This window comes from Salvia hispanica, chromosome 2, assembly GCF_029641045.1.
Source record: "Salvia hispanica isolate PSC_SH4W2 chromosome 2, Shi_PSC_v1, whole genome shotgun sequence".
In the NCBI taxonomy this organism is placed as follows: Eukaryota; Viridiplantae; Streptophyta; class Magnoliopsida; order Lamiales; family Lamiaceae; genus Salvia; species Salvia hispanica.
Window position 1 is genome coordinate 30,956,419 of NC_142693.1, and position 11,872 is coordinate 30,968,290.

The following is an 11,872-nucleotide window of genomic DNA, read 5'->3' on the forward strand; positions in this document are numbered from 1 at the left end:
AAATTTCCTGAAGACATCCTCATTGTACTCACAACACACTCAAACAATTTATTAAAACACATGTCATAAACGAACAAGGTCATTGACCCTGATCACGAACGAAGAGAGCACACACATAGAAAAGCTAGATTGAACTTAAGAAAAAGAAGAAGGATTAGGAGGTACGGAAATCTCGAGAATACCCTCCAACATTAGCAGAACGTTCTTCATTGTTGGACGTAGCGACGGCTCAAACTGCACACACCATATCCCTATCTTTGCCATCCTCTCCACTTTACTCTCATCCACCATTTCATCCCCCACGAGACTCCCAATCTTCCCCGTTGCGTAACAGTCGAAAACCCATTCCTCAAGAATCGCCTCATCTTCACTCCTGCTCATATGTAACGACCCGCCCATCTAGGGTATAATAAATGCGGCGATCGTTATCTAAACAGACTTAAATGCATCAAAGATCATAGACTAGGGTTCCATTTGAAAAGAGATTTTCACCAAAGCATTTAATGAACAATTTAATAGGAAAAGAATTAATGCTTTAGCAAAGAAATCCAATAAAAGGCTATCACCATAAATGCTCCAAAGTAGCAAAGGTTCCAAAATATTTCCAAGTGTTCTATACCCAAAATATACCCACGAAATAACAGTATTTATCCCAACAAAAGATCATAAGTTTTCATAAAAAATAGCGTAGCATAGCGGAAGCGACCAAGAAAGAAGTGAGGCTATGTATGAGGACACAACGACACCTTAAGTACCAACAGATCATCTTATTATTCTTTACTCAACACCGCCGCCCGCTCGCCACCACTCAACCTGCACATAAGGAAAACACATGCAGGGCTGAGTACGATAATCATACTCAATGGGCTCATTGCCGAAAACAGTTTTATCACAAATATAGTCGTTATCATGCCATTTTCAAGTGTCCATCGGGGTTTTAACTTTAGAAAGACCCGAGGCACCAAAATATCTTCTTTCTCAAATATCACGGTCGCGCAACCATTTTTCTCATAGACGTTTACCATATCCTCATTCTACATGACAAGGAATGCGGCCGCAATCCAGGTCACTAGACCGGCCGACCCGTACGCCAGCACTCGGTCTAACATTGGTGTACACTAACCCAAGTAGAGTTTGCGGCTCTACAAGGATCCGAATTCGATTATAACAATAGTGGCATAGCCACGAGGGATAGGCACGACAAAACAAATCAAGGCATGATAACACATCTTTCATTCTCATCAATATCATTTTAGGACAATGTCCTTATTTTAAAAGAAAGCCCACCTCGTAGGTTTAGCTCGATAGAATTCTCTTCTCCTCGTTTATCACGCTGAGAGCGCGAAGTATCACCTTTAAATTAGGCGTATCTCACATCAGTTTCAATCATGGATTTCAATATTATGCATGATCTCACGTTTCCCTTTTTCCCATCGATTATTTTCAAAATCATCAATATCACAATCAAAGTATGAACATACCATTTTTATTTAAATACTCATTCCAAAATCACCAATAATTCGTATCACGCATGAGTGTTCCACTCACACAACATACGCACACAATCATCACACTTGTGCACGCCGACCGAGGCGTGCACACACACACACACATCCATGCATCCCAATTTCATCAATTTATTTCCCCTTCACTCATCTAAATGCATGTGGACTCAAGAATACCGATTAATCGGTAGAAGAAGAGAAGATCAATAAATAAAGTACCTTTTCCAAAAGAACGAACGGTAGAAACAAGGAATTAGTCTTGATTCTTCAATAATCTCTTGAATTTCACTTAAATTCTTCTCAATTGATGAAGAAATCTTGAAGAAAACTTGGAGAGAGTGGGGAGTAGTTTTCGAAAAATGGGGGAATGGGAGGCGCCGGTATTGTGATGGTAGGGTTTAGTTTTTCTTTCCTATTTATAGAGTGCCAAATAATAATATCCAAATAATTAAATAAATAAAGATTTGGAAGATTTGGTAGAGATAATGGAGAGATTTGAGGAAGTGGCGTTAAAATTTGTTGAGAAGTGGGAGGATTTTCGAAAATTAGGCTTAAATAAATAGCCTATGATTTAATTTGAATATTTCACGGAGCAGAATAATATATCACGGAGCAAGAAAAATAATAATATTCTTCCCCAATTAAAAGGAAAAGTGGCGTGTAAAATCAATTCCAAGGGATTTGAATTTCAAATCCTAATTTAATTAGGATATGCAATATCTTCTTAGATTTGGCAAGATATGCTAGGATATTTTAGCATATTTATATTTATTCATGGAATAGAATAAATAAGGAATCAAATAAATAAATAATTCTCTCTTCTCCAATAAATGAGATTTTCGAAAATCTCATGGGAAAAATTATAGTGGTGGTTCGAAAATTCCATGTAGGAATTATAGAGTATTTGGACTTTGGATTTAATTTGGATAATTATCCCAAACAAATAATTAAATCCAAGAATAATATTATTTCTTCTCCAATAATCATGATGGCCGAAAATTCCACATGATTTAAATAAATGCTCCTATTATTTTTCTCACTCATCCCTTAGCAAAGTAAATAATAATTTCCCCACAATTATATTTCTCCGCATCAAAATATTCGCATATTCCAAATCAATCATCTCTTCACTTTCACTTCATTTTCTCATCGTATTGACCTTTCAACGGCCACATCATTTTTCCACATCTTTGACTATTCAATAGCCACGTCAACATTTCAACAAGTTGACTATTCAACTCAATCTCCATTCTCATACGCAATTAGGTCACAAAGACACTTATGCAATTAATCACTCATCAAATAATTCACATATCATAGCATTTAAGGCATTTAATGCAAAAATTTTATAACCCGAAAATTAGGGTTTGAAAAAGTGGGGCGTTACATCATATCAACACACTTCCTATAACATATGATCTCCAGCAGCATCACTCCAAAGCTATACACATCGGCTTTCACTGTGATCGCCTGCTTTTGGAACCACTCTGGTGCAACATAGCCCTTAGTGCCTCTTATCCCAGTAATTGTATTTGTCTGATCTTGTTTAAGGAGCTTTGCCAGCCCAAAATCCGATATCTTTGCACGCCAGTTATCGTCCATGAGTATGTTTTGAGGCTTTATATCGCAGTGAATAATCTGCATCTCGCACTCCTGATGCAAATACAATATCCCTCTAGATATATCTTGAGCGATCTCCATCCGTTCCTCCCATTTCAGCTGTTTCTCTTTATTGAAGAGTATGTTAGCGAGGGAACCGTTGCTCATGAACTCGAACACAAGCAGTTTGTGGTCTCCATCGAGGCAGGAACCTAGGAGCCGGACTAGGTTCCGGTGATACATCTTTCCAATAGTCTTCAGCTCTGTCTGAAACTCTATCTCTCCTTGTGCGAACTCCTTCTCCAACCTCTTCACCGCCACCATTTTGTTGCCATTCTGCATAACCCCTTTGAACACCGTGCCGGATGCTCCTCTCCCCAACTCTTCCTTGAAGTTGTTTGTTGCTTCGGATAGATGCTTGAATGTGAACACTTTCAGCGAAATTCCCTCGACAAGGTTAGCTCTGTCTTCCTTACCGATCTTCATGTAGTCCTTCCTTCTTTGGCGAACAAATATTACAGAAATTGACAACGACACGACGCCTATGGACATAAGAACAATACCTATGATGAGGACGTCTACACGCTGCTCTTTCTTGGCGATGGTTTTAGTATCAGAATCGCCTCCCTTTTCGAGTACCACGGTTGTACTGAAGCGAATGAGAGCCATGTTTGAGTTTTCTAGAGACCTTCTCCCGAATCTTAACGGCAGCTTCTGCTTCCGGCAGTTGTCATCATTGAAGATGGCTGCTTCACAGTAGCAGTCATCGAGGCATGCTTTGCTGCACTCTTCTTCACTTGTCACCTTATCCAAAATCTCATATGTGCTATCCTCCCATGCTGTGTTTTCGACTCTTCTCATATTGTACTTCATTCTATCGTCAGTTTTGGGACAGCCTGAGAAGTTTCTTGAACAGCCAGCTGTGTAGTCGCTGGTCTGAGCGAAGAAGAAACCGGGAAGACACTGACATACCGGTGCATTACCCATCAGAATACAGAAGGCGTTGAGTCCGCAGAAACCTTTGGGAGCACACTCGTCGTCTGTGGAGGACCATCTCCTGGTCAAGTTGAGATTACCGAGAGACAGAGAGTAGATGCGGAAGATTCCTCCAACGTCGATCCTCAAGAAATTGACGTATCCATCCGTAGGGAGTCGACCATTGGTTATATTACGCAGAGGCAAGCTGCCGTTGAGCTGATAAAGGCGGCCGTCGCTGTCGAAGTTAAGCGAAATGTTAACTGCTCCCTCTGGCTTTTGAACATAGTAAGAATAAACCCCTGTGTCCGGCGTGTTGACAGGATACTGCACGAGGTATCCATCATTCTGCATTTTCAACCTGAAATTCCCTCTTCTGTAGTCGGTTTCCGAGGCGCTGGAGAAGATCTCTTGCCCATGAAAGATGCGCTGGCCGGGGAGGAGGGTGGTGGTCGGGTTGTCGAAGCGTTTCCAGATGATTCTGGAATTTGAATCCTAGAGAACAAAGTTTCCATTGTCGAGCATTGACGCTGACGCGATGGCTGCGTAGGGGCTGATGACGTCTACGTCTTGGCCTTGTCTCCGGCGGAGGACTAGCCGGCCCTCGGGGGTTAGTAGAAGGGAGACTACGTCGTCAGGGACGGTTGGATCGGTGTCCCTGTTCGCTGTCCAGACGACGGTTTTATCGGGAAGAAAGATGCCGACAGCGTAGCTGTTGATGTTTTGGGGGAAGAAACCGAAGGAGTAGACGCCGGAGGGGGAAGGCCATGTGGAGTTGGGTGTTAGGGAAGAGCCTAAGGTTATGTTGGAATGCCTTGTTTGGGCTTCTGCTGCTCTAGAAAGGAGGAGGAGAAACAAGATTGTGAGGATGGACATTTCTGTAAGTTTTGAGTATTGCATTGCTGTTTTCACTCTACTTCCTCTTTAAAAGGGCTATGCATTGACTTGACTCCCTTTTAATGGTGTGGTATTTATATAAACCACACGAATAGTTTATAATTGATTTTTAGTTAGGGTTGATTATTCCTTGACTAGGTCATCGAAAACCGCAGGATCATCTTATCACTAAATTACATTATTTATGTGCTTCTTGTTACTAATACTAACAATCATTGCACTATCTCATCTCGTCAATTGCGTTATTCCTGGTGTCCCTTCTTTTTTTTTTTTGTAGATTTATTTTTTATTTCATAGTATAAGTTTTCAACTATGTAGGAATATATTTTTATATGTCCTATTATTTGATATGTGAATATTGAATAAGTAAGAATATTTCTTTATTGAGAAATTTAAAATATGCACATGTATTTAGTTGAGTCATGATATTAATTAAGTAGACGTTGATTTGGAAGTCTAGTGATGTGATTTTCATGCATGAATAGTCTTAAAGAAAATTCCAGTACTCCATGTTGTCATTGAATGGCAATAGCTTCTAGATGCATGTGGTCATTGAGCCTACACGAGCCGTAATTAATCTCATACTAGTACACACCTTAACATTAAGCTGAATCTTGCATAAATACATACCTACCAAGCTCTAAGAACTGATTTGCTTATTGGATGGTAGCATGAGTATTGTTTTTAGATACATTAAGATGGTGTTCGGTTTCCAAAATAAAATAATACCAAAATACAATCTAGGATTAGGGTTAAGTCGTGAGACTATTTTAGTCATATGGGGTTAGCTATGACTAATTATCCCATAATTATCCATCTAGGATTGAGTTATAATTCAGTTTCGAATCCTTTATTCGGTAAATATAATGTAATTGATATGGAATTAAATTTGAAGAAATTATATATATTGTGTGTGTGAGTGCAATGTATATGTGTGAAGTGTGTGTCATGTGTGAAGGTGTCTGTTTTATAACTATTTGTAATTCTAGTTCTATACTTTTGATATAGAATTTAAATTGGAATTTGGCTGGAATCGATACTATAATTCAATTCCTAAATCAAATATTTGCGTACCCAACATTTAATTTGGAATTGAGGGCTCAAATTCCAATTCTAATTCCGCACTCCCACTTCCATGATATCAAACAGAGCGGTAATGTTTGAGCCCCAACTAGCCATAAAATTTGCTATATTTCTCTGTACACATGTTTAACATTGACTTGCCAATTCTAGCCATCAGTTAACCTAGTGAACAACGACAATTTGTCACATTTGACATCTAATTACAGTCCATATTCCTAAGCGAGATTCAACTGTTGGAATAATTGAGTGAAAAATTACATAAAGCTCTCTATGGTGATTAACCGAGAACGACGGAGAAGGAGCATAAACTGTAGAGCGGAAGCGTACCTTGATCCATAACGAATTAAACGGCGGAATTGCTTTGCAGCGGCTATGGATCTTCCAAACGATCAGAGACGTCCTTCACAATAGTCTGCCGATAGAATACAGAGATATTGAACGTTCTTCTGACGTCTGGGGACCATAACCCTATCTTATATTTATATAAATATAAGTCCCTTTATTTTCTTTTTGTTTTCTCATCAAATAGAAAATCACTTTATGGTATCTACACTTATTTCCATAACAATTAAATACACTTTATCCCAAACCTTAATCTTTATTGGATCACTTTAATTGGGCAACTGAAAGATAGCCATACACATTAAATTAGTCATGTGGAAGCCCAAATTTCCAACATCAACGAGTCAACACTGACCCAAAGCTCTGTATTCAGCACAAAGTAGTCCTCCAAACGCCTAGCGTACTAATACAGACGTACTCCGTATTAGTCCAGTAAATTGACTTCTCGTGAGGACGATGAACAACCCCTCGACAATCTCAAAGAATTGATCACAAAAATCTGTTGAATCGCGGACGTTTTCCGTGAGTAGCAGAGCGAAGGAAAATAATCTTGTTGCACACGTTAGGTTTAGGGAAAATATTTCTTCATAAAAATAATTGGTAAATGAAATACCCTATTTATAAGACTATGGACCATAGGGCGGTTAGACCTAACCTAGGCATTCGGGAAAGAACCGCAAAGAAAACCCGAACGGGAATTATAATTAAGGCCCGACTCAACAATAAATAAAATAGAGTTCAACATAAAATAAAAGATTCAAAATAACAAAAACTGAAATAAATAAACGAAATAAACTCCCGCTCCTTTAATTCTGAAACTTGCTCGGCGGCTTTAGCTTGTCACACGGCCTCAGTGTCCTTGTCGTCGCCGATTCCCTCTTCTCCTGTTCGCTTATTGCTGGAGTTGGCTCCAGCGCTACTTCGGGCTCTGCCTCCTGCTCCTCTCGTGCATTATCCTCCTGCACCGGAGGTGTTAGCGGGGGACCCGTATCAACCCCCCCACTGTTAGGAACCGCCTTGCCCACAAGGTGAATATCTGGAAACCGACGACCAATCTCCTCCAAAGGCTCCCAAGTAGGTGTGGAATCGTCATCCTCCCACCTCACCAGACCCTGTTTTTCGGGCTTTCCGTCACGCCAATTGACTCGTTCTTCCAACACCGCCACTGGCCGTACCACCGGCCTACTACCCACAAACTCAGGTGGAAGTTTAATTCCGTCCACATCTCCAGTCCCCGCCACTAATTCCCGCAAGAGGCTCACATGGAAAACATTGTGAACTCTGCTATCTTCTGGCACTTGCAATATGTAAGCCACCTGCCCTACTCTCTCCAAAATTTCAAAAGGGCCATAGTATCGCGGGGCCAGCTTTGCAGACAACGGCTTCGCCACCGAATGTTGCCTATAAGGCTGGAGCTTCAGCCAAACCACATCCCCGACCTCAAACTCGACGTGGCGGCGGTGGCGGTTAGCTCCATCCGCCATTCTCTGCTGCTCCATCTGCCAAACCACAATAATTCCCCCCGCTGCCTGATCATTTTTGCCACGTTAGGAGGCGTCTTGGCCGACGGTGGTGATGCCACTAATAAAGGTGGGTCTCGCCCATACAAGGCGCGATAAGGAGACGTGCCCAACACTGAGTGATGAAAACAATTTAAGGCTAATTCAGCCCATGGCAGAAAATTTTCCCACTTCGAGGGCTTATCCGCTGTAAAAGCTCGCAGATATTGCTCCAAGCCCCTATTGCGAACCTCTGCCTGGCCGTCCGACTGCGGATGATAAGCCGTAGAAAAGTAAAGCTTGGTGCCACTCAGACGCATCATTTCTTCCCAAGTCGCATTAAGGAATACCGAATCTCTATCCGAAACCAAGGTCTTAGGAAAACTGTGGTGTCGGACCACCGTATTCACAAAAAGCTGGGCTACCCTAAGAGCGTCAAATCTGGTGGGCAGTGGCGCAAAGTGAGCATATTTTGATAGCTTATCCACCACCACCATAATAGAGGTATATCCACGGGACTGGGAAAGTCCGGTGATGAAGTCCATCGACACATCCTCCCAAACTTGCGACGGAACTGGTAGGGGTTGCAATAATCCATGTAACACCCCTACCCGGTGTCAGCAGGCCGAATAGGTAATGTCACTCGTCAAGTATGGCATATTAAAATTTTTATTTTCTAAACCATTCAAAACCAAATATTTAAATTATTATTTAATATTTAGTATTACAGCGGAAATAACTTAGTATAAAATTTAGTTCTAACATGCCACAACTAACAATTCAAAAGATCTATCTCTGATAGAGCTCAGTGACCCACCAAATGATGCATCGGTGAGACAGACACGAACAAACATCGACTGGTACTCTCCAATGCCAACTGACATGTAGCACACTCAACACTTTAGCCAAAATTCTCTTCAAGTAATAATCATACAACTTAATTCTAACAATTCTAATTACTGTTATATTAACCAATTATTACCACCTCATCATATTATCATTTTTTTAATTTCTAACATAGTTTAGGCAACATCTCCCCTATAACCATCACATGCCCAGTAACCAACAATGAGTAGTATCAATCCAGAACATAAATGCAGTCATCATCCTCTAACTCATGGATTTACCAGATTTATAATCATATGGCATTTCATAAACAAATAGGATAGAATACAAAGTAAAATTCATATCAAAGATTATTAATCACACACTAAAACGTATATAGATCCTCAACATTTTCACATAATCAAACACATATAGACCCATTAAGTGCTTAGTGACATACTAGGGTACACGGACCAGAATCAAAATCAGATGCAGACACGGATTTTGTCCTTGAGAGGACTACACACAGACCACCTGTTAGGGTGCATATCAGACAGATGAGATATCAGATATCCAGATATCAGATAACAGATGATCCTCGCTTCGGTTATCCAGGAGACGAGTGATCACAGATAATGCAGCGCTGTTGTCCTATGGCATGCCAATTGTACCCACAGAACACACTCAAGCACGGGGCGTAAGCACAGTCAAGTACAATTTTCAAAATAACACATCAACACAGACAATCATATATCATCACAGATAGATCAGACATCATCACAAGTAATCATATTGGTATACATCCCATCAACATATATCACTTATCACATTCACCTTAACGCCCATCTCCACATTTATCTAACCAACTTTATAGTCACAATCACATTCTTCCCTTCTCATATTTCATTATCAACTCATTCAATATTTCATTATATCCTCATAGTTTACTTCATAAGTCTCTTATTCCATAAATAATCATAATTCATCGAGTTCACAAGTTATATATTCGCATATAAAAACATAAAGCTCATAAGGACATTTAATTATCATATAAAAGCAAATAAGAGAATTAGGCATTTTAAGTGCTGAGCATGCTACCTGACAGACTTATGAGCATAAGCCTTTTTACCACCTTCACATTTCAGTCATTTCGCACCCTTTTTCTCTTCCAATCCTTATCCTATCTTTTATACCATCGTCGATAATCCTTCGCCTTATATACTACTCACAAGCAATTCATGTTAATTACATTCAGTCCTTATGTAATCATTTACTCTGTATAATATACTATAGTACTCCCTCCGTCCCATAAAAGTTGAGTCGTATTCATTTTTAGTCCGTCCCAACAAAGTTGAGTCATTTCCTTTTTTAACTAAAGACAAAACATCTAATATCTCTTATTTTATTCTATCATTTACTTTACTCTCTCTTATCTTTCCTACTTTTTTCATCTCTCCTATTTATTTAATATAAATTCTTAATCTCCGTGCCCAAAAGTTTTGTCTCAACTTTTATGGGACGGAGGGAGTACTATTTATCCATTTTCTCTCATTAACACCAATTATTCTTTTACTATTCACAAGATACTATTTATGAGTTATTTTCATAAATTACTTAATAATACCAAAAAGACTCCACTTAATACCCAGAAGAGTAATACACCTTTTACACATTATGATTTCAAGCACACATCAAATTTATAATCATTTGATGGCATTAAGGCATCTAAATAAAATATTAAACCTACTGATACTATCCACGGAATGCATACACTAATGTACTAATTTCTAAAATATACTAAAACATCACAATAAACTTTAATAAAACAACTTTAGGCTATTTTTCAATCTATTGTCCATTTCTAAACAATTCCTAACCAATTATGATGTTGATCAATACACCTCTAAAAATAAGTGAATCATTCTTCCATTTCCAATATCAAAAATCTACTAACTCATCAACCACAAACATTTATTGATCAACAAAATCGAAGATTGAATTCATCTCCTATATTACCCCCAAAATCGCATATATACCATTCACACTTCCTACGTTTTCATTAATTTATATATTTCAAGAGTAAGCTAGGGTCTAAGATCTACCTTGATAAAGCTGCCGGTTGTATGACTACTTCAACCGGAACTGTGACTTTTTTCTTGAACCGGAACCGCCATATTTTGAACCGTGGGCCGGTTCCGGTTTCAAATTTTACGAACCGAAACCGTACCGGAACCGTCGGTTCCAAACCGGAACCGTGAAAAACCGTCGAAAAACCGTGAAACCAAGCCGGAACCGTGAAAAACCGTCGGAAACCGGCGGTTCGGAACCGTGAAAAACCGTTAAAAACCGCCGAAAAACCGGCAGTTCCAAACCGGAACCGGAACCGCCGGTTTTTGAACCGGAACCGGAACCGTGAAATAGCCTCACGGTTTGGTTCCGGTTCCACATTTCCCGAAACCGGAACCGGCGGTTTCGAACCGGAACCGCCGGTTTACAAACCGTGGGAGGTTGAAGAAATGGAAGCTGTGATTTATTTTTGGGGAAGAAATATCGAGAGAGAGAGTTGCATTTTGTAATTTTTTTTATAAAAAAAAAAAGTCTTATACTTAAACATATGGTAAGTACCTATGACAAGTGGCACTCTTTCATCACTTGAGAATTACTCAATTTCTCTTTACTAATCTAGATTAAGTTTGCAAGTTGGAGCTTATTTTCTCCACATTACACGTCACTTTGATTGGGAAGAGCAACCTTAAATTAATTCATATGCAATTCTTTAATTATAGGTCTCTAATTGAACACATACTCAACATTTATTTAATTCCTTCTACTCTTCAATTTTATGTTTATATTAATTCCAATACTAAATTTTCTCTTACACAAACAAAACTCAATATAATATTTCAAAATCTCAATTCTCATCACAATATAACCTTATAATAATTATAAATTATATTTATTTACTATTTCTTCAGACTTTTCATTTGCAAAATTGCAAAAAAACGAACTTCGTCTATGGTCATTTTTGGGATGTTACAATCCGGCTGGTTTTCGAGTAGAATATTTTGTGGCCTGGCACACCACACATTCATTCACAAACGACACCACATCCTTGTGCATCTTCGGCCAAAAAAATCCCGCCGCCAA

General features: G+C 39.3%; 1 pseudogene across 1 annotated transcript; it reads right to left on the reverse strand.

The window, feature by feature from the left end:
• Nucleotides 1-2,767: 2,767 nt before the first annotated feature.
• Nucleotides 2,768-11,282, reverse strand: LOC125202417 (G-type lectin S-receptor-like serine/threonine-protein kinase LECRK3; annotated as a pseudogene). Its single transcript, XR_016135816.1, has 3 exons — nt 10,828-11,282; nt 9,824-9,946; nt 2,768-8,777 (listed from the first exon to the last, which is right to left on the reverse strand). The product of XR_016135816.1 is annotated as a G-type lectin S-receptor-like serine/threonine-protein kinase LECRK3 (transcript).
• Nucleotides 11,283-11,872: the final 590 nt, after the last annotated feature.